Genomic DNA, 22,578 nt, shown 5'->3' with positions numbered 1-22,578 from the left:
GGGGAGGTGAGAGAGTGAAATTGAAAATGAACTAAATTGCGGAAAATAAAAATTTAAAACAAAAATAGAAAAATGAAATTTATTTACCCCCAACTTTTGAGTTGTCATGGGTTGGTTAGGAGATGGGTAATGCCCACAGTTCCTAGGGATTCATGGGCCAAGTAAGGCTTCAGGCGTTGTCCATTAACTTTGAATGTATCACCATTGGTGTTCTGAATTTCTATTGCCCCATGAGGGAATATGCGGTGAATGGTGAATGGGCCAGACCATCGTGAGCGAAGTTTACCAGGGAACAGGCATATGCATGAGTTATACAGGAGCATAAGATCACCCTCTTTAAAATGCTTGGCCTGAATACGCTGATCGTGCCACTGTTTGGTCCTTTCCTTGTACTTGATTGCATTTTCGTAAGTGAATAGTCTGAATTCATGCATTTCATTCAACTGAGCACACCTATTTAGCTTAACATCCTGATCATCAAAATTTAGAAATGTTAGTGCCCAATATGCCCTATGTTCTAATTCAACAGGGAGGTGGCATGCTTTTCCGAACAAGAGCCGGAAAGGGGACATCCCTATGGGTGTTTTATAGGCTGTTCGGTAAGCCCACAGTGCATTATCGAGTTTTAGAGACCAGTCCTTCCGTGAAGAATTGACTGTTTTCTCTAAAATTCGCTTCAGCTCTCTGTTGGATAATTCCACCTGTCCACTCGTTTGGGGGTGGTATGGTGTAGCTATATGATGTGTGACACCGTATTTCTGAAGTAGTTTCTCAAATAATTGGTTATAGAAATGAGTACCTTGATCACTTATAACTGCCATTGGTACTCCAAATCTGGTAAACAATTGTTTCAAAAATTTTATCACTACTTTGGCATCATTTGAGGGACACGCGCATGCTTCTACCCATTTACTCATATAGTCCACAGCGACCAGGATATACTGATTCCCGAAAGAGATGGGAAATGGTCCCATGAAGTCGATACCCCATACATCAAAAATCTCGCAAACAACGATGTTGTTTAGAGGCATGGCGTTTCGACAGAGATGTTGCCTGTTCGTTGACAGTCATCGCATCGTTGAACGAACTGTTGCGCATCCTTGTATATGGTGGGCCAGAAGAAACCTGCTTGAAAAACCTTTGCAGCTGTTCGATTGGCCCTAAAGTGACCACCTGATTCCGTAGCGTGGCATTTGTGCAAGATCTCCATGCCTTCCTCCCTAGTCACACATCTTCGCAGGAGCTGGTCTGCACATAATTTAAATAAATAAGGTTCCTCCCAAATGTAATATTTAAGATCAGAATAAAACTTTCGTTACTTATTAGTGGAATATCGAAACGGTTTTATTTTGCAGGCCAAGAAGTTCGCAATGTCAGCAAACCAGGGGAGCGTGGAGATAGCAAACAGTTGTTCATCAGGAAAATGGTCGAGGATCTCGGGTTGTTCGATTTCTGTGGTCGCTTGTATTCTGGATAAGTGATCAGCTGCTAGATTTTCTGATCCCTTTTTATCCTTGATCTCTAAGCCGAACTCTTGTAGGAGTAACAACCATCGTATTAGTCGTGGTTTAGCGTCCTTCTTGGTGAACAGGTATTTCAATATAGAATGGTCGATGTAGACAGTCACTCTGAAGAGCACGAGATAGGGACGAAATTTATCGAATGCATAGACCACTGCAAGCAATTCTTTTTCTGTGGTTGTGTAATTCTGTTGAGCTTCATTCAGAGTTTTGCTTGCATAGTGTATGAGCTTAAACTGCTTATTAATTCGTTGTCCAAGAACAGCCCCTACACTAAGATCACTGGCATCGCACATGAGCTCGAATGGTGCGTCCCAATTTGGTGCGGTGAGTATAGGTGCGTGTGTCAAAAGCTTCTTGATCTGTTCGAATGCCTGGTTGCACTCGTTTGTGAATATGAAGTTAGCCTCCTTGTGTAATAGTGCAGAGAGAGGTTGTGCGATATTTGAGAAATCCTTGATGAATCGCCTGTAGAAACCAGCGTGTCTCAAAAAAACTTCGAATGTCCTTGACCGTTTTGGGCGAAGGTAGTTTCTCGATTACCTCTACTTTAGCTTTGTCAACTTCCAACCCTTTGCTCGATATTTTGTGACCAAGTACAATACCCCCTGTTACCATGAAGTGGCGCTTTTCCCAATTTAGGACTAACTGTGTTTCTGTGCAGCGTTCCAGAACAGCTTCTAAGTTCTCCAAACAAGCTTCGAAGGATGTTCCGTAAACCGAAAAATCGTCCATAAATATTTCCACTGTTTTCTCGATCATGTCATGGAATATGGCCATCATGCACCTCTAAAATGTTGATGGAGCATTGCACAGCCCAAATGGCATATTTTTGTACGCGAAGGTCCCATATGGACAGGTAAATGTGGTCTTTTCTTGATCTTTGGTTCAGATGTGGATCTGATTATACCCGGAATATCCGTCGAGGAAACAATAGAATTGATAACCAGCTAGTCTCTCCAACATCTGATCAATAAATGGTAGTGGGAAGTGATCATTTCTGGTTGCTTCGTTGAGTTTCCTGTAATCAATGCACATCCACCACCCTGTGATTGTTCTGGTAGGGATGAGCTCATTTTTGTCATTTTTAACCACTGTGGTCCCTCCCTTCTTAGGAATAACTTGGCAAAAACTTGATGGACGAAATGTGTATCGTACAAAACTAAGGGCAAGTGCACCCTATCGTTATCAAGTAATAAATAGTAAGTAGAGTATCGTTCCCTCGAGGATTGTGTTTATATCTATTGATTTCTGTGAATTTCTATTATTTAAGTAATCAATTTTGGATTTGATGTTTACTAAACTAAAAATTAAAATAACTGCACTCAATTAATTAAAGAAAAGAAAAACAATATTTATAACTCTTATGATAAAGGTGCTAGAGCAAGGCTTCACCTAACCTAATAAATAACTTTACTAATAATCCTATCCAAGTTCGTTTAACAAACTTTAGAGACAGTGATTTTCTCCTAAGGAAATCAATCCAACTTTGGTCCAGTCAAGATTAACCCTATTTCACTTACAATTATCCTAGCTTTGGTCCAGTCAAAAATAAAAGTAAAATAAAAGCATTAAGTTCTTTGAGAAAACCTCGAAGTCAAGTCGTGAAACCACAACCTCGAAAACCGCACCACATAGACATATGTTTGAAATATGTATTTCCGTTAATTATTTTTGTATCGGTAAACTAAAATAACAAACTAAGACTAGCTAAATATTGATCACTTATCTAACTAGCAAATTAAGCTTCATAGTTCAATCATCTATTTTATGCTATTGAACTTGGATTTGGATTATCAGTTAATTATTTACTTGTTTAAGTTCTGTCATAGCTCTAGCTATGGAGGAGTTAGTTCATGGTAGATGGAAGGAAAACAAGAAAGTTAACAGAAAATAAACTAGAAAACATAATTAAATTAAAGAGAAGAAAAGATGAATAGAGAATAAACTTTGAAATAGAAACTAGAATTAGTTACAAATGTAGAAAGAGAATGAATAAAAAGAAAACTATAAAAAGTCTAAAAGAGAGAGATAAAGAGAGTGTGGTGAGACCTGTTCCACATGTGTTCCAGGTCTGCTTTCATACTTCCAAATGTAGGTATTAATAGTTGCACATGCCTTCATGCATTTCTTGAAACTTCCAATTTTAATGCCATTAAAGAGAAGATTAATGGAGGATTGAATTCTTTGCTCTAACTTCTTAACTTTAATGTAATTAAAAAGAAGATTAATGGAGAGTTGAATTCTTCTTTGCAACTTTTTAACTTTAATAGAATTAAAGAGAGCATTAAGTAGTGTAACTCCTTCTTGAGCATTCAAAAGATTCTTCAAATAGTCATAACATTCCTTGGATGGTTATTGAGGAATTTATGACAATAAATATTTATTTAAAGAGTCATGGATTCTTCATTCTTGAACTGCTACGAGGTCGCAACTGGAGGGAGTTCTGGTCGGGCAACTTTATTTACTTCAGCAATGATTCCATAATTGCATTTTTGCCTCAAATAATACCTAAAAACATATGGAAGAAGCATTATTTCTTAAAACACAAAACTAAACATAAAACAATTATAAAATATTAAAAACTATCTTAAAATGTATGATTACTATAATTAAAATATATTAAAAACTATATGAAAATGCAAGATAACAACAGGGCTGGTCCACATACTATCGGAATGGAGTAAATGATTCCTGCCTCGATGAGTTTGATCACTTCTGCTTTCACAACGTCCTTCATGTGCGGATTTAGTCGTCTTTGCGGTTGCACAGTTGGTCGATGATCTTCTTCCATTAAAATTTTGTGCATGCAGATGGTCGGGCTGATTCCTTTTATATCTTCGATTTTCCATGCTAGAGCCGTCTTGTGCCTCCTTAGGATGGTAAGCAACTGTTCCTTCTGGTCTTTTGTCAATGTTGCTGAAATGATTACTAGTCTACTGTTTGGTGGATCTAGAAATGCATATTCCAGGTGATCAGGCAACTGTTTCAGTTTGGGACATCTCTCCTCATTCCCCTTTTCGGGATCTATGTCAGGAAGATTATCCTGTTCTTCTTCATTGTCAGTGCCTTCGTTATTACTCCCTTCTTGGTCTAGATCAAACAGTTGTTCCTCCTTTTGACGTTTTTCCTTATCAACTTGCTCCTGCAAAAACAAATCATTATCTTGTGTATCGAGAAAGTAACATGAATCATCAGAAACTAAAGCGTAACAAACTGCTTCATGCATCTTAAATACTACTTCTTCATTATTGATTTTTAGAACAAGCTGCCCTTTGTGCACATCAATGATAGTTCTTCCTGTGGCTAGAAAAGGTCATCCCAAGATTATGGGAACTTCCAAATCTTCCACAATATCCATTATAACAAAGTCGACATGCAATATGAAATTTCCGACTTTAACCAAAATGTCTTCAATTATACCCTTAGGGTATCGAATTGATCTGTCCGCTAATTGGACCGCGACCTTTGTTGGTCTTGGTTCTCCTAATCCTAATTGCATATAGATTGAGTATGGCATAAGATTAATGCTGGCTCCTAGATCACATAAAGCATTCTGAATAGTAAGTGTTCCTATTGAACAAGGTATAGAAAAACTCCCTGGATCTTTGAGCTTCTTTAGAAGTTGCTGTTTGGCTTGTAAGATTGATGAGCTGTCCCTGTTCAGTTGCACCATGGCTACACTTTCCAGTTTCTTTTTGTTGGTCAGCAAATCCTTCAAGAATTTGACATACATGGGCATTTCAGACAAGGCTTCGATGAATGGGATGTTGATGTGCAGCTTTGTCAATTGTTCTAGAAAGCTCTTATGTCTCTTCTCACAATTCTGTTGCTTCAGTCGTTCTGGGTATGGAACCCTTGGTTTGTAACAAGGCGTGCCTGGTTCATCTTCAATCACCTGTTTATCTTTCTTGTGTTGAGGCACAAGTGGTTGATCATTGGACTTTTCTTCATCTTCTTTATCTGTAACAGATTTTTCACCACTGTTCCTTATTTCTTTACCTCCCCTTAGTATGATGGCATTGACTTCTTCTTTTGGGTTGGTCACAGTGTTGCTTGGGAGAGCGCCTTTTTCCTTAGAGGATATGGCTGTGGCAAATTGCTGAATTTGAGTCTCGAGATTCTTTATGGAGGATTGTGTCTGTTTCATGAACTGCATCATCATGGCCTCTAGATCAGGCTTTCCTTCTTATTGAACATTTGATTGGCGCTGATACTGTTGGTTAGATGAGCTGCCTTGTTATGGTTGATATGCTGGCCATGGGTGATCTTGTCTATAAAATTGTTGCATAGCTGGTTGCCTCTGATTATCTTGCCAATAGAAGTTAGGATGGCTTCTCCACCCTGGGTTATAGGTGTTCGAATAAGGATTCGGTGGTTGGCGGGCAATAAAATCACACTGTTCCTGCATTGATGCACCTGGTTTGGTTCATGGACAATCTATTGGTCGATGAGGTCCACTGCAGAAATCACAACCATCGGGTGATAAGATTTCCATCGGGGCAGAGGGTTGCGCATTGACTGCTGAGACGTTCATCTTTCCCATCATTTTGACCAGTTGTTCCATTTGTGAAGATAACTTGCTGATTGCCTCACTGTTTGCAGTATTCGTGACTCTCTTACCATCAGCTCTCACCGAGTGCCAGTTGTAACTGGTGTTGACCACTCTCTCTATTAGCTCATACAATGCTTGAGGTTCTAGTTCCTCGGGATTCCCATTGGCAACTGATTCAATTTGTATTTTGTATGCGTTGGTCACTCCATTATAGAAGTTTTGCACTTGCATCCACATGGGTATGCCATGATTTGGTACTCTTCTCAACAGTTCTTTGTATCTTTCCCATGCTTCAGATAAGGATTCATCCTCCTCTTGAAAAAAAATTAGAAACTTCATTCCTCAACTTAATTGCTTGTCTGGGCGGAAAATATTTCATTAAGAACATGGTAGCCATCTCCTCCCAGTTCGTGATAGATCCTGGTTGTAGATTTTTCAACCAATTCCTCGCCTTATCCTCTAAGGAAAAGGGAAACAGTTTGAGTCGGATAACCTCATCACTATCATTTTTGTGGGTACGAAATGTGTTGCACATGGTGACAAAGTCTTGGATGTGCGCATTTGGAACTTCATTTGGGTATCCTTCGAACTGCATAGCTGTTTGTAGCATCTGAACCATTGACGCTTTCACTTCGAACATTCGATTGCCTTCCTCTGGTAAGACAATGCACGACGAATGGCCCTCAGTAGATGGCCTGGAGTAATCCTTCATCCGCAATCTCTGGTTACCATTATTATTATTTTCGTTTTCACCATGACCCTCCTCATGGTTCTCATTCTGTCTCTCGTCGTTTGGCATTTCGACCTCGCGATCCATTTTGATGCGTCTAGCTTGCCTAAGTATTCTTCTCCTTCTTCTGTACGTTCTCTCTATTTCAACGTCTATAGGAAGGATATGAACACATGCTCTTCGCATACAAAACTAGAAACCGAAAAACCAAAGACTAGACAACAGATGGTTAACAGGTAACGGAATAAGCATACGTATTCTTCAAAACTTAAGTTTAAACAATCCCCGACAACGACGCCAAAAACTTGGTGTATTAAATAGGGAAGCTAGCAAGTGTACTAGGTCGTCTGTAGTATTCGGTAAGACCAAGTGTCGTATTCCACAGGGATTGATCTCTAGTGAGAAGAATAGGTTACCTTAAGTGTTAGATTCTTAACTTGGATGAATAATGTGTGAGATCTTAACATAAACAGAAACAAGCGGAAAGTAAGACGAATGAATTCAAGATAAACAAGCACAGATCTAGCCATACGCCTAACGAACAACTGTGCCTAACTTTTATCACTAAATGAATTAGATCTATATTCCTGAGTTGGGTCTCTCTCTCATTGGTCACTAAGGTCCGGTGTCCCATTTCCAAAGATACTAAGTAAGTAGTATTAACCAAGTGTCCTTGCGCTAACATACAAACAAGCATTAAGCAACCGAGAGCATTCGTAAAGAAACCCCAATATGTGGTAGTTTTCTTGGATTCGTATCCGTCCACTACAACATATGCCGATTAGCTGTTTCCATCACGTCGGAGCACTGTCGTGTCATCCTCGGTAACTATCAAATAGACTCGATCTTAATCTATTCTTGAAGCATGCTAATAACACTCAATCATGGATAAAAATACTTCATTCATTTATAAGAGATACTTACAGTCGCTATCTAAATGGCTGGCTAGGCCTGCAGAAGAACTACTCACTCATTGTCATGAGTGAACAGCTTGTTCTTCCCAAAAACATCCTTGCAACGGAAAATAAAAATAGAATATAAAAACTAATGGTGGTGGTAATGCCGAGGTATCTAGTACAATCATCCTTCTCTTATTTATACTCTCCTTACATCAACCCTAATTACAAGGGCAAAAAGTCACAAAAAGGTAAAAACAAGGACAAGTAAACAATCTTCCTACACTTGGCGCAAGATGGAAAGCTGTCTTGCTTTCCACGCAATTCTCTCTTTCTCTCTCCTGTAACTTGCTCGACCCACGCGTTTATCCGTTTTCCTTCCAAATGACCCGTTAAGTGCTGTTGTTTAAGTTGTTCTGTTCTACTGAGAGGCTGTTCGTGAAGATTCCTGTTTGAACTGTAATTTCTGGTTGAAAACTAGAACTTTGAAGCTCTTTTCCATGAATGATCGTCCTTATAAATTTGCTCTTTTTACTCGCATCAACCCCATTGCCTCCCTAACAACTTCCATTTCACCTTTTATCGGGTATGGTAGACATGCAGCTCCATCATCAAATGACACAATCTCCACTTTATAATTGTCCTTTCCCAGTGGTCGCCCATGGATTGTCTGCTTTTCTGGGTCAATGTCGGATTGTAGCAATCTGCCATGGGCAACAATCTTCCCACTCTCTTCCACTGACAGTGCAACCTCAATGTCAAGTACCTTGTCCTGATTCAACAATTTCAAATACAACTAATTAACTAAGTATAAGTAATAAATTCAATAAGCTGACAATCATTTTAACCGTTTACCTCTGAGATCGTTGGAATCTCATATCCTGCGCCTTCACCAACAACTTCCTCTCCTATGATATTAGAGACCTCTAATACTAACTTCTTTGCCACAGCTTCATATTTCCCTAATATCTCCTCTCTATTAACATCATCTCGATTATAACTACCTTCTTCTGATTTGGCATTGTAAGTTGTTGGTGCAGCTGCCGGGGATTCCTCAGTTGTAATCCCCTTGGACACAAGTTTCTCCATTCGATCTAGTTTTTGGACCATTTTCTCTTTAGACTTCTTTAACTCCTCTTGATACATCTCATGTATCTTCTTCAATTCTTCATCATGTTTCCTTGTTGACTCTTCCTCCCACTTTACCCTTTCTTTTTTAAGCAATGCTTGCAACTCCTCAGCTTGCTTCTTTCTTCCACTCTTCTGACCTAGTAGCTTGAAGAATACTACCGGCTTCACAGCACCCACTCCTCTAACCCTGTCACTGTGTTCTGGATTCCCTATTACCTCAGTTAGCACATTATTACTACCCTTGGCTTTGAACACACCTTCAGCCTCCTCCTTTTCCAGTTTCAACTATGCAAATAAACAGATATACATCAGTTACATATGCGTTTTTTTGAATTACATTGTGTATTTGAATAAATGCTACTTACAATTTTTTTAACAGCCTCCTCTACTGCAGTGTCCTTAAATTTCCTAGTTTGTTTCGCCTTACCTTTATCCAATATGTGTGCCTCCTGATTTTTTCGACTTCCTCTTTTGATAACTCTGAGGTCTGCCGCATAGTACAAATAATATCAATAATCATACGAATCTGAATTCTGAAAAATAGACAATAAACAACCATACCATTTCAACTCGGATTCCTCTATACCCCTTGCGAGACAGCTGATGGTTATACTTGTTCTTTTGCCACTTGGATATCTGCACTTGGTAGATTTCCTAAACAATAAAGCCATATATGTGTATTTGTAAGCACGACAGATACAAACTAACAAATTCAGATTAAAGCATACACGTAAATCAAATGGCAAACCATGTGCTGATTTGTAAGCCGATTGGATACAAACTGATGTCATTCATCCTTATTTAGGAACTGGTAGTCATCAGGAACCTTTTGCAAGACTTCAACATCATCCTTGTAGGGCATGATATACTTGGATGTAAGTAAAAACTTGAAGTTCCTCCATTTGGTTGCAGCAGAAACCAGGACCTCCTTCTTTTGACTCGGTGATAACACAAACAATGACTAAAGAACATCATACAAATAACCTCTAAAGAACAGCATACAAGTAATGTCTAAAGAATAGCATACAAATAACGTCTAAAGAACATGATACAAGTAACGTTTAAATAACAGCATACAAGTAACGTCCAAATAACAGCATACAAGTATGTGTATATCATAACAGATTCCCAAAGATATTCCTTTGCATCAGATGACACTTGTCTCTAGTCTTTGTACGCGATGAATATCCTCGTGCGTGCCAACACTCCTATATAGGATTGCTTCCACCTAAACTCTTTGCTAATCGGATCTCCATGGCGATTATACTTAATGTTCATCTTCTTCATCCGAATCATGGCTTGGGTCAGCCACCCCATAGTCACAATCTCACGTTTCAGTAGTTTTAACCCACCAGTCACATTTGTGACTTCAGGTTCATGAACAACAGGTGATGATTCAAAGACAAGTGATGTCGATTGACGTTTACTGAGGGTTGTGATTGTTGTATCGTTATTGTTGGGTGACCCTTTATGTTTTCTCCCAGTCTGATTGCCCCTCTTTCGTTCTAATGACTTCTTAGCAACTTGCTTTATTTTTTTGCGAGAAGCTGCACACGCGTTTTTTCTGGTGCTCCTCTCGTATTAGAGCTGGGTGCTATGATGATATTCCTGAAGTTGCATCAATTAAACATACATGAAGGAAACTTATAGGTACATGACATTAGAAGTATGCACAATAACTCAAATCAATCACATTATAACCAAAGCAAGTAAACACACAATAACTCAAGTAAATCACATTGATTTCATCAAACATCAATTATTCCAAAGTGTACAAGTAAATCCAGATTGATATACATGGTATAAGAACAAGCACACAAACAATTTCATCATAATTTCACTTATCAATCCATATTGCTTCTTTTCCTGGTCTGACATATGAAACTGTACAATCGGCGTCAACATCATCGTAGGTAGGCAGATTGAGTGGTTATTCATCAAATATCTTGTTGTTATCATCATCATAATAATCATCATCAACCACATCAGCTTCATCTTCGTCACGCATTGTACCCTTTAACAATGCTCCCTGATAAGTTCCCATAAGCGAGAAAATCGTTAATAGTCCATAACAAGACCCCTCTCAACCTAAAGTATTCTCCTCTTACTGCATCATACACCCGATCAATTCCATCATCCCACAAGACTTTTAGGTCATCTATTAAAAGCTGCAAGTACACATCAATATCATTTCGAGGCTGCTTGGGTTCGGAAATTAACAAAGTTAACATCATGTACTTTCGTTTCATGCATAGCCATGGCAGAAGGTTATAAACAACCATTATGATTGGTCAACACGAGTAGGTGCTGCTAAGATTGCCAAATGGGTTAAAACCATCTGAAGATACTCCTATCCTAAGGTTCATAGGTTCGCTACCAAAATCTGGCCACTTAGTGTCAATCATTTGCCAAGTTGGGGAATCAGCTGGATGTCTCATCAATCCATTATTTTTCCTACCAATCGAGTGCCAAGTAAGTTCCTTAGCAGTAACTGTAGACTGAAACATTCTTCTAAACCTTGGGATTGGTGGAAAATACCATAAAGTCTTAGCTGCTACCCCTACCTTCTCTGTATTATCCCTAGATAGTTTCCACCTAGAGACATTTCATGATGGACATCGTGTAAGAACCCTCATTAACATCTCCATACAAAATGCAGTCATTAGGACATGCATCAATCTTCTCATATTTCATCCCTAAAACATGAAGATTTTTTTTTGCCTCATTGGCAGACATTGACATTTCATTTCCATCAGGAAGAAGGGTGTGAAACAACAATAAAATGTCGGTATAACAAGACTCGGTCAGACCATGTTTAGCTTTCAGATTAAAGGTTTGTATTAAACCATTCATCTTTGTGGATTTAGTACAACCGGGATACAAAGGCTTGTCTCCATCATGAACGAAATGCATAAATTCATCTGACTCTATTGAGCATCCATCTTCTTCTAAATCTCTCCATAAGTCATGGTTCATTTCAACTGTTTCAGAACCCTCACTTATATGATTTGAGTCTGCAATAGAACACTCACCGTGCCATACCCAAGTTGTATATGTTTTTATAATTCCATTACAGATTAAATGATCCTTAATGAAGTCAATACTACCACCTCTGAGGTTACAACATTTGACACAAGGACATAAAATATAGTTTGGGGTTGTAGCATTATCAGTTGCAAACTTCAGAAACTCTTGTAAGCCTATTCTAAATTGTAGTGATCTCCTATCAGCCACCATCAATGATTTATCCATCTTGAACAAACATAATCTATAATCAGTTTTATTCTAACTAATAACAATAAACACATACATTGACAAACAACAAACAACAAAGAAACCCAATATGTATATGTAAATGTATCTACAAGACTATAAACCCAGCATTAAAAGTACATAAAAGAATCATCCAATTCGAACATCATTGTCAAAAAACTAGATAAACATAAAAAATAAACAAATATACTAAAACGAGATAAAACCCTTATTTCAGATTGTAGATACCTAATGTTAAGCAAACAAACTTCGAATTATAGAAAGAATATGTAGTGGATTAGGTCACAACTAACATGCAGATAATATAATAATTTTAAGAACTAATCGTTTGAACACAGCGTAATGACTTAAATAAACCCTAATAAGAACCTTACTGAGATGAAGAATTCACGAGGTCGAAGATGATTCACAGAGATAAAGCTCGCAGGAGAAGATGAATTGTGTTTAGGGTTTGCAGAGGTAAAGATCGAAGGAGAAGAGCAGTTCCAAAGAATGAGTTTAGGTTGAATTGGCCTTATATACCCCTTTCTTTTTTAAGCGCGCAAAATGAAAGTTAGAGTTTTTGCTCCCCCCGCTTTTCTAATATTTGGTTGCCACTTTTTTATTTTCGTATGATAATGACAGTCATTTATTTGCAGTGTCGTCTGATGGTTAAGTGACTTTTCCATCAAAATCACGTTCTTTTTGGGATGACAGAAGACTGTAATCGTAACATCATCTGAGAATCGAGCGCATTTTTTATTTCACCTTCAGATGACATAGAGTTAAAATACTATCACGAAAAATATTCAGACGACACGAAAACAAATGTCTCTCATGTATCTTGTGTCATGTGAAAGGGAAAATGGCATAGTGAAATCTTCCCATATGCTAAAGGCATGAACTGATTGACAATCTCTTCAGTCAGCCTTCTCATGTACTTAAACAATCTTACTATCCCTGCAAATATTATGTTTAAATAAAAAGGAATCAGATGAGTTCATAACATCTTCAGCATTAGACACTGTATTGCCCTAGGTTAAAAAAGATAAAGACCCAAGCTTTTCAGTAGTGAATCTAACAATGAATACAATAAAATCAGTGTATCTAAACGAGAGATCTATCAAGAAAATCAAAAAAGAAAAAGTGATTCAAAGTTAACTCGGTATTTATGTGAAGAATTTTATCTTTGTGAGTACGAAGTATATATATTTGAATGCTTTTATATACTCATATTAACAATGTTGATAGATTGATATTAACATTGAAAATATTGTTATTTTATTTTCTTTTATAGATTTCAAGTTCAATGCTACGAGCATTAATATTTTGTAATTGTCCAAATAATATTAATTTAGTTGAACTTAATGTAATTTTTTGAAACACTATTGTAGCTAGTGCATTTTGTAAAGCTGTTAAATCATTTTGTCACTATAATACAGTTTTAAACTTTATAATTAATGATATATTTTGTTTGTTTATTTATTAATTTTTATTTTTTAAAATTTTATTATTATTCATATAATATTTTATTAAAATAACTAATTAAATGAATGTTATTAAATTGGGATTAAATGATTATATATATATATATATATATATAACAAAGATAATAATGGGAATATGAAAAAAAAACAGGAAAAGACAAAAATGATGATGAGAATATTGAAATGAAATATAAATATAGATATATATGTATATGTATATATATATAATATATAATATATAATATATAATATAATATATAGATAATATGTATATAATATATATATATATATGTAATATATATATATATATATATATATAATATAATATATAATAATATAATACTAATAGATAAATAAATATATATATATATATATATATAGGTAAGAAAATGAAATAAACAAAATAGTAACTTTCAAACTTGAGCGTCCCCCAGTTTCTGTCTACTTATGATCATAGACCATAAGCTTGCATACTTTTGTAAGGGATCCCACAAAATTTGAAAGGATCTAGATAAATAAACTTGAAATATGAAATTTATTAAAAGTAGGTGGCGTAGCCAACCATCAAAAACTTACAAATTTGGAATCAAAAACTGGAGATACAACTTCCTTCGTAAAAGGAATTACAAATTATTCTTGAAATTGATTACAAGAGAGAAATTTAAGGTTTGGGGTGGAAAATGTGGTGTATATGGATGAAGGAGGAAGGTGGTGTATATGGATGAAGGAGGAAGGTGGTGTATATGGATGAAGGTAGAAGGTAGGGATGGAAGTGGAAGAGATGATGGAGAGAAGAGAGAGAGTGTTGGAAGGAGAGAGAAGGTGTATGGAGAGTAGAATGAATGCTTGAAAATGGATGTATGAAAATGGATAGATGTAGTGTTGGAGGGTACCTCCTTATATAGGCAAACCAAAGGGCATTTTTGGAATCATAAATAGTAACCAGGGGTATTTTTGGAATCATGAATAGTAACCAAGGGCAATTTTGTCTTTGTGAATAGTACTGGTACGGTATATCCACATGCCAGCTGCAATGTCTGTCTGCAAAATTGTCAGTGGTCACGTGTTGGAATCTTCAAATAATTTCATTGGAACACAGTTTTCTGGAATCTTCAAAAATCTTCAGAAATCTTCAAAAATCTACAATCTTTGGAATCATCAAAATCTGCAATCTTCAAAATTTGGATTTTGGGGAGTAATTGTCCCTTAAGTTTTGCCTAAGTACCATTTAAGGTAACTTTGCGGGATCTTTTTTATTATTATTATTATTATTATTATTATTATTTTTTTTTTTTTTTTTTTTTTTTTTAGAAACCAGAATTACCAAACATGCTAAAGTGATCATAGTCGGAATCATTATCACTCAAGTTAATTGCTGGTTCATCCTGGTCCGAGTCTGACTGGGATTGGGGAAGGTATTTTCTGAACAAAGCAGTCATCTCTTCAGGGGTTTTTGCTGTAGCTAATTTTGAGGCTAAGTGGGATTTCTCGGCCAAAAATTGTGCTTGTCCCAAAGAAATGGTTTTTTCAGGTATTTGTTTGGAAAGTGGAAGGAATCGATTCTCAGTGAACTGTATTTCTCCAGATTTTCTAGTAGGATTTTTCAACCATATATCCATTTTCTCAACAGTGAGACTAGGAGGAATCTTGAATTTGTCCCACCATCTTACTAGAAATCTCCTTTGAATCAGTGAATTTCTATAATTTTCTGCATATTGTACCTTCGAAGCACCTACCCAAGCAAAGTAAAATTTCATGCAAAATAAAGCCAAGGGAGAGAACCTTTTTTCCTCCTCACTGGGTTTGTAACCCGCCTTAAATTTTTTATAACAAGTAAGAATTCTGTCTTGGAGGATTTGCTCAACGCAACCCCAATGTTCCCACCATTGTTGGAACCAAAGAGGAAATTTTTCTGGATTACAAGCGGTATCAAAAAAGATAAGCCAAGAATGTTTTCTCCCAACATTATTAATCAGGAGGGCATTCCACCAGGCCTGTTGGTATTCCCAGTAATTAAAAGGAGTCTCATAAAATTCTTCTTCTTTGTATTCCACAGGAAAATACACAGGTTCAGATAGTGGGTGTTTTCAGTCTATCGGAGAAATAACCTTGTGAATTTTTACTGTGGAATATGCTGGGTCTGAGTGTTCAGATTTCCAGTAAAAGTGTTTGAAAGAAGCAGAATTTGTGACAGTAAGAATCATTTCATAATATCGTGAAGTCTTGTTTAAGTCCCATGATTTGAAAAACCAATTTTTACCAAAAGCTTTTTTAATTGAAACTTGAGGATCTTCATGATAAAAGCCTTTTTCTACAGAAAGAACATTTTGAAATGAATTCTTGACAATAAAATCACTTGGAAAAGTTGAAGGAATTGGAGAAGGGACAACATGTGTGAAAGCCACTTGGGAATTTTGAAAATTGGAATTGGAGATTGTTTTTTGGGTATCATGAAAATATTTTTGGGAAGTTGAGATTTGGGAACTTAAAACATTTTTAGAAATTTCATGAGAAAGGGCTTTTGTTGAAGAAGACTCTCCTTTCTCAGGTTTTTGAACAATTGGAATCTCTTCTTTTGGAGTCTGATACTTGACTAGAGCTTGTTGAAGCTCCGGGGATTTTGCAAATGTTTCTGCCAACCATTTTTGGATTTTAGGGTCCAAACCTGATTGGTTGGTATCTTCAAGAGTTGATTCTTTCTTTAGAGCGGCATCTCTCCATGTTTTTATTTTTGAATCTTCATCAGAATTTTTGTTGGAATCTCTCCCAGTGATTGTGGAATCTCTCCCAGTGATTTCTTTTCCTTTATTTTTCTTCGGCATGGCTGGAATTTTGAAGGAATTCACGGGTTAGGAAGCCAGGAATGGAATTTGTATCTCCTTTTATAAACTCAATATCAAAATCATAAATGCTTAAAATTGCTTGCCATCGTGCAAAAATCTGTTTTGATGCAAGGTTTTTAACATCCTTTTGTAAAACTTCTTTTGCACTTTTGCAATCAATTCTTAAAAGAAATTTTTGATTTAGTAAATCACTTTGAAATTTGTTTATACATAAAACAATACTCAAAATTTCTTTTTTAATTGTTGAGTAATTTCTTTGGCATTCATTCCAATGTCCAGAGGTGTATTGAACTATGTGTTCTTTACCCTCGGAAACTTGTTTAAGAATTCCACCATAACCTAGGTCTGAGGCATCTGTTTCTACACCTTAGGTAGGGAAGGATCAGCTAGATGAAGACAAGGAATCTCTAAGACCTGTTGTTTGATTTTTCTAACAAGAGCAGTATGCTCTTCAGTCCATGGGACAGGATTCTTCTTGAGTCTATCATGTAATGGCTTAGCCATTCTGTTGATATTGGGACAAAAATCAAGAACATAATTAAGGCTTCCTAAAAACCTCTGTAATTGATTTTTATCAAGAATCCTATCGAGAAATTTTTGGGCAAATTGAAGGGATCTTTCAATTGGTGTGATAGTTCCTTTGGATATGTAGTGTCCTAAGAACCTGATGCGAGTTTGGAACAAGGAAATTTTCGATTTCGACACAACCAAACCATTTTTCTTAACAACATAGAAAAAGGTTTTAAGGTGTTTGAAATGTTCTTGAATAGAATTTGAAAAGATAAGAACATCATCGATGTACACAATACAGAATTTTGAATAATCATTGAAAATGTCATTCATAATTCTTTGGAATTCAGAAGGGGCATTTTTTAAACCAAAAGGCATTACATTCCACTCATACTGACCAAAAGGAACAGTAAAAGCAGTTTTGTACCTATGAGATTTTGAAATTTGAATTTGCCAAAATCCTGATTTCATGTCAAATTTCGAAAAAACATAAGCAGAATGAAGTTTTTGCAAAAGATCTTTTTTATTTGGAATAGGGTACCTAATCCATCTCAACGCCTTATTCAAAGGTTTGTAATTTATTACTAACCTAGGCGTTCCTCTCTCTATTTCAGAATTTTTATTGACATAAAATGCAGCACAACTCCAAGGGGACCTTGATTTTGAAATTAGACCCTTTTGTTCTAATTCCTGAATTTCTTTTCTACAGTATTGCTCAAGTTCTTGGTTCATTTGAATTGGCCTAGCCTTGGTTGGAATTTGTTTCTCATCAAAATCAATTTCGTAAGGCAAGTCAACAATATGTTGTTTTCTGTCCCAAAAGGCAGTTGGAAGATCAGAACAAATTTCTTTTTCAATCAAGTTTTGAAATTCAGAAATTTTCTGTTGGATTGAAGGATTATTTATTTGTTCTTCAAACCGTTTGAAAACAACATCTTTTTGGAGAGATTGAAGATGGTAAGTTTTCCCTTTGATTAAAACATTTAAGGAATTTTCATGAATCGAACAAGCTTTGATTAAATCGAGATTCCTTGTTTGAGGTTTTTCGATAAATTCAAAATTTAATTTTCCATTTTCTGTTCTTTAGGAAATTGAATCTGCTTTCACCTTATAAGGAGTAATCAGATTCATGAAAGGAGTTCCCAAAATGACACTGTGTTGAATAGCACTGACAGAAACGAACCAAGTTTTTAGGAGAATATCATTATTTAAAATCGAGGCTTCCGTTTTTGAATCAACAATCAATTTGGAATTATTTGCAGGAGAAAGCCTTTCATTTGTTTTCTCTAAAAACTCTTTTGGAACAATTCCTGATTTTATACAATTTAAATCAGCACCAGTGTCAAAAAGTGCGATGGTATCGATTTGGAAATCTTTTGAAAAAACAAGAGTTATTTTGATAACATATTTTCGGGTAGTGATTTCCCGTAAAACAAAGAGAAAATCAGTTGGAATCTTTTCAACATTTTGAACATTTTGAATTTCATGGGAAGAGGTTTGACCAATCTCAGTTTCTTCAGGAAAATCAGAAGAATCAGAGGTATCTTGAAGAAGTTTCGAAATTAATTCAGAATCCTTTCTTTGCTTTTCTTTAAGTTCTCTAAGCTCAGATTTTATTTTCTTGATTTCCTTTTGTAGTTCTTGAATGCTTGTTTTTTCACTTAAGATGGGTTTTTTCCTTTTATTTAGAATTTTGGTGAGATCGTAGGCTCCTTTACTGGTATTGGGTAAAATGGAAGTTTTCTCTACCTTTTTATCTTCTTTTCTCTCTTCTTGGTTGTCTAAGGATCTTAAAAGTTTATTTAAAAATTCTCTTTTGAGTTCTGGGTCTCCTATATTGTTAATGATATCTAAAGTCGTACTTTGTTCCCTAGTTAAAACATTAATTTCAAAAGAGCTCGTAGAGCTAGTTGCAACGATTTCATCTAATTGAAGGTCTTGGTTGTTTTCAGAGGATATTGAAAAAAGGTTTTCAGAATCAGAACTAGAGGTATCGGAAGAGGAATCAAGAAGTAGATTGGAGATTTTGTTGGTTATTTCATCATCTAGTTGTAGTTCATGTAATTTTTTATTGAATTTACAAAATTTCGATGTATGTCCCTTTCTATGGCATCTATAACATGTAATATCTCTAAATTTATTTTCTTTGTTCTTAATTTCAGTTTTCTTTTGTTTGTATTTTCTCGGTTTCCTATAGTGAGATTTTCTATAATAATCATCTTGGGACTTTTGATATTTTTTCATGGATTTCTTGGGTTTCCTATAAGCATTTCTCCTAGAATTTTTGCTACAATTTCCTGGGCAAGTTGATGTTGAGGGTTTATTTATGTTGATGTCAAACTGATTACAAAAAGTTCCTAATTCGGACCTAGTTTTCTTAAGTTCCCATTTTAGATGTTTTTGTAATTTCATTTCTTGGCAAATTTTTAATCCTTCCTGTCGGGTTAGACTAATCAGCCCACCGTAAGTGAATTTGTTATAAGGAATTTGGTGTCCATGTGTTTCTCTAATTTTGTTTCTAACTTTCTCACCTAATTGGGTTGGTAAGCCAGCCAAAAACTTTTCTTTGCAAAAGGGTTGATTTGAGTCTTCTCTAAGCATTACTCTAGTTAAAAACGTATTTTTGTACCATTGGAAATCGCTAAGTTTTTTACACTTCAAATTTGATAAAAGTTCAGCATTTTTATCTTTTAAATGGGAGGGATCTCCTATGAAATGAAGAGAAATTGTAAGAATTAGAGTGGCTACGGCATCTTGAATCGGGTCACCAGCATCATCAAAGATTGGTTCATCATTTTCATCTATCTTAATGGCATCTAAAATTTCTTCTTGCTATTGTTGTGTGAGATAGTAATCCCACCAACCTTTCAGTTGCCCTGAAAATCCTGCTATGAGGAGTTCAGCAACTGTCCTATCCTGGGTACCAGGTTGAGTCTTATAAGCATTGGCAGCCATGGTCATCTGTTGTAGAAGACCAAGAATTTCATACTCAGAGAGTCCATCTATGTTCCAATCATAGACAGAGGTGGCATTGAAACCAGATTGAGATAAAGGTTTAGCTGTATTGATATCAGGGGCAGGGATGATTTGCAAACGGTCTTGTGGAATCCTAGACCAATGAAGTTTATTAATTTCAGGAGTGACTTCTTGGAATTGTTCAATGAGACTTTCAGTTTCAGAGTCTTGAGTTATGACATTAACTTTACTGGCCGAATGGGGAGGAGTATCAGGGATAATTTGAGCGGAATCTTGGTTGGAGTTGGTACTCGTAGGAGTCATCCTACTTAATTGATCACGAATGGCTTTAATGTATTCAGATTTGCTATCTTGGATATTTTTTGAACTTTGATTTGTCATTTGATATGGTTTAAAAATGGGATTTTGGATCTTAGGTTTGGTAATGGGTTTAGAGGAATCAAAAACTATAGGTTGTTTATCAAGGTGTTTTTCTATCCTATCTAGTTGTCTTCCTATTGTATTCAAATTTGTATTGGTATAGTTATTTTGGAGAATTATATTTTTAACATTGGTTTTGTCATCATTACTGGGTGTCTTATAAGGAATCGCTTCTACCTTTTGGTTATTGTGATCTAGCCTTATACCCCTAAGTGGTGGATGAGTCGATTGAACTTTCCTATTATCTAACATTTCCCACTCAGGTGTCTTATTTCTAAGGGTAATTGGGCTAACACAATTTCTAAAAGGATAATCAATGGAATTTTTTGAAGCATAAATTTCAAACCAATCAAAAAACAAAATATGAACTTGATTTTGACTTACAAATTCATAAAATTCATTTTGAATTGCTTTTCTGGAATCCATAAAAATTTTAAAAAACCATGACCTTTTTTCAATGTTATTTTCTGAATAAAAGTCATCATGAAGAAGTTGTTTGTTGATATTAAATTCTCTTGAAATCACATTCAATTCATTAAAAACATTTTCTGTGACGGCTGAAAACGTTGGGCTTGTAGGCAAGTCCGTTTCAGGAATGTGAGATTGATCATGTTGGTTTTGGGTATTATGGGTCTCCTCAATACGAGCTTGAGTTCCAGAACTCTCTGCTCTATTAGGATTGTCATAAACTACCCTGGGTATCACTGAGGTGAAATTTACACCTCTTAAAATAGAATCGGGAATCTCAGAAGTTGAATGTCTTGCCATATTTGAGCATGGCAAATTTATAACAGATGGCAAATTAGTAACTCTTCCTAGGTCTATGGTATCTGAGACCGAGGAATTATCTGAATATCTACTACTGGTAGAATGTCGATGGAATGAATATTCTGGCAAAGTTAAACTTTCATTCCATCGACATTCATTCCATCGACATTCTACCAGTAGTAGATATTCAGATAATTCCTCGGTCTCAGATACCATAGACCTAGGAAGAGTTACTAATTTGCCATCTGTTATAAATTTGCCATACTCAAATATGGCAAGACATTCAACTTCTGAGATTCCCGATTCTATTTTAAGAGGTGTAAATTTCACCTCAGTGATACCCAGGGTAGTTTATGACAATCCTAATAGAGCAGAGAGTTCTGGAACTCAAGCTCGTATTGAGGAGACCCATAATACCCAAAACCAACATGATCAATCTCACATTCCTGAAACGGACTTGCCTACAAGCCCAACGTTTTCAGCCGTCACAGAAAATGTTTTTAATGAATTGAATGTGATTTCAAGAGAATTTAATATCAACAAACAACTTCTTCATGATGACTTTTATTCAGAAAATAACATTGAAAAAAGGTCATGGTTTTTTAAAATTTTTATGGATTCCAGAAAAGCAATTCAAAATGAATTTTATGAATTTGTAAGTCAAAATCAAGTTCATATTTTGTTTTTTGATTTGTTTGAAATTTATGCTTCAAAAAATTCCATTGATTATCCTTTTAGAAATTGTGTTAGCCCAATTACCCTTAGAAATAAGGCACCTGAGTGGGAAATGTTAGATAATAGGAAAGTTCAATCGACTCATCCACCACTTAGGGGTATAAGGCTAGATCACAATAACCAAAAGGTAGAAGCGATTCCTTATAAGACACCCAGTAATGATGACAAAACCAATGTTAAAAATATAATTCTCCAAAATAACTATACCAATACAAATTTGAATACAATAGGAAGACAACTAGATAGGATAGAAAAACACCTTGATAAACAACCTATAGTTTTTGATTCCTCTAAACCCATTACCAAACCTAAGATCCAAAATCCCATTTTTAAACCATATCAAATGACAAATCAAAGTTCAAAAAATATCCAAGATAGCAAATCTGAATACATTAAAGCCATTCGTGATCAATTAAGTAGGATGACTCCTACGAGTACCAACTCCAACCAAGATTCCGCTCAAATTATCCCTGATACTCCTCCCCATTCGGCCAGTAAAGTTAATGTCATAACTCAAGACTCTGAAACTGAAAGTCTCATTGAACAATTCCAAGAAGTCACTCCTGAAATTAATAAACTTCATTGGTCTAGGATTCCACAAGACCGTTTGCAAATCATCCCTGCCCCTGATATCAATACAGCTAAACCTTTATCTCAATCTGGTTTCAATGCCACCTCTGTCTATGATTGGAACATAGATGGACTCTCTGAGTATGAAATTCTTGGTCTTCTACAACAGATGACCATGGCTGCCA

The 22,578-nt window shown here is 35.9% G+C and overlaps 1 non-coding gene across 1 annotated transcript; it reads left to right on the top strand.

Annotated features, from left to right (window-relative positions):
• Positions 1-6,316: 6,316 nt before the first annotated feature.
• On the top strand, positions 6,317-6,424 carry LOC136210154 (small nucleolar RNA R71). The gene has a single exon (XR_010677862.1). It is a non-coding gene; the product is annotated as a small nucleolar RNA R71 (small nucleolar RNA).
• Positions 6,425-22,578: the final 16,154 nt, after the last annotated feature.

Source organism: Euphorbia lathyris, chromosome 10 (assembly GCF_963576675.1).
Source record: "Euphorbia lathyris chromosome 10, ddEupLath1.1, whole genome shotgun sequence".
NCBI lineage: Eukaryota > Viridiplantae > Streptophyta > Magnoliopsida > Malpighiales > Euphorbiaceae > Euphorbia > Euphorbia lathyris.
The sequence above is the reverse complement of the archived record's forward strand: the minus strand, read 5'-3'. Positions and strand labels throughout refer to the sequence as shown.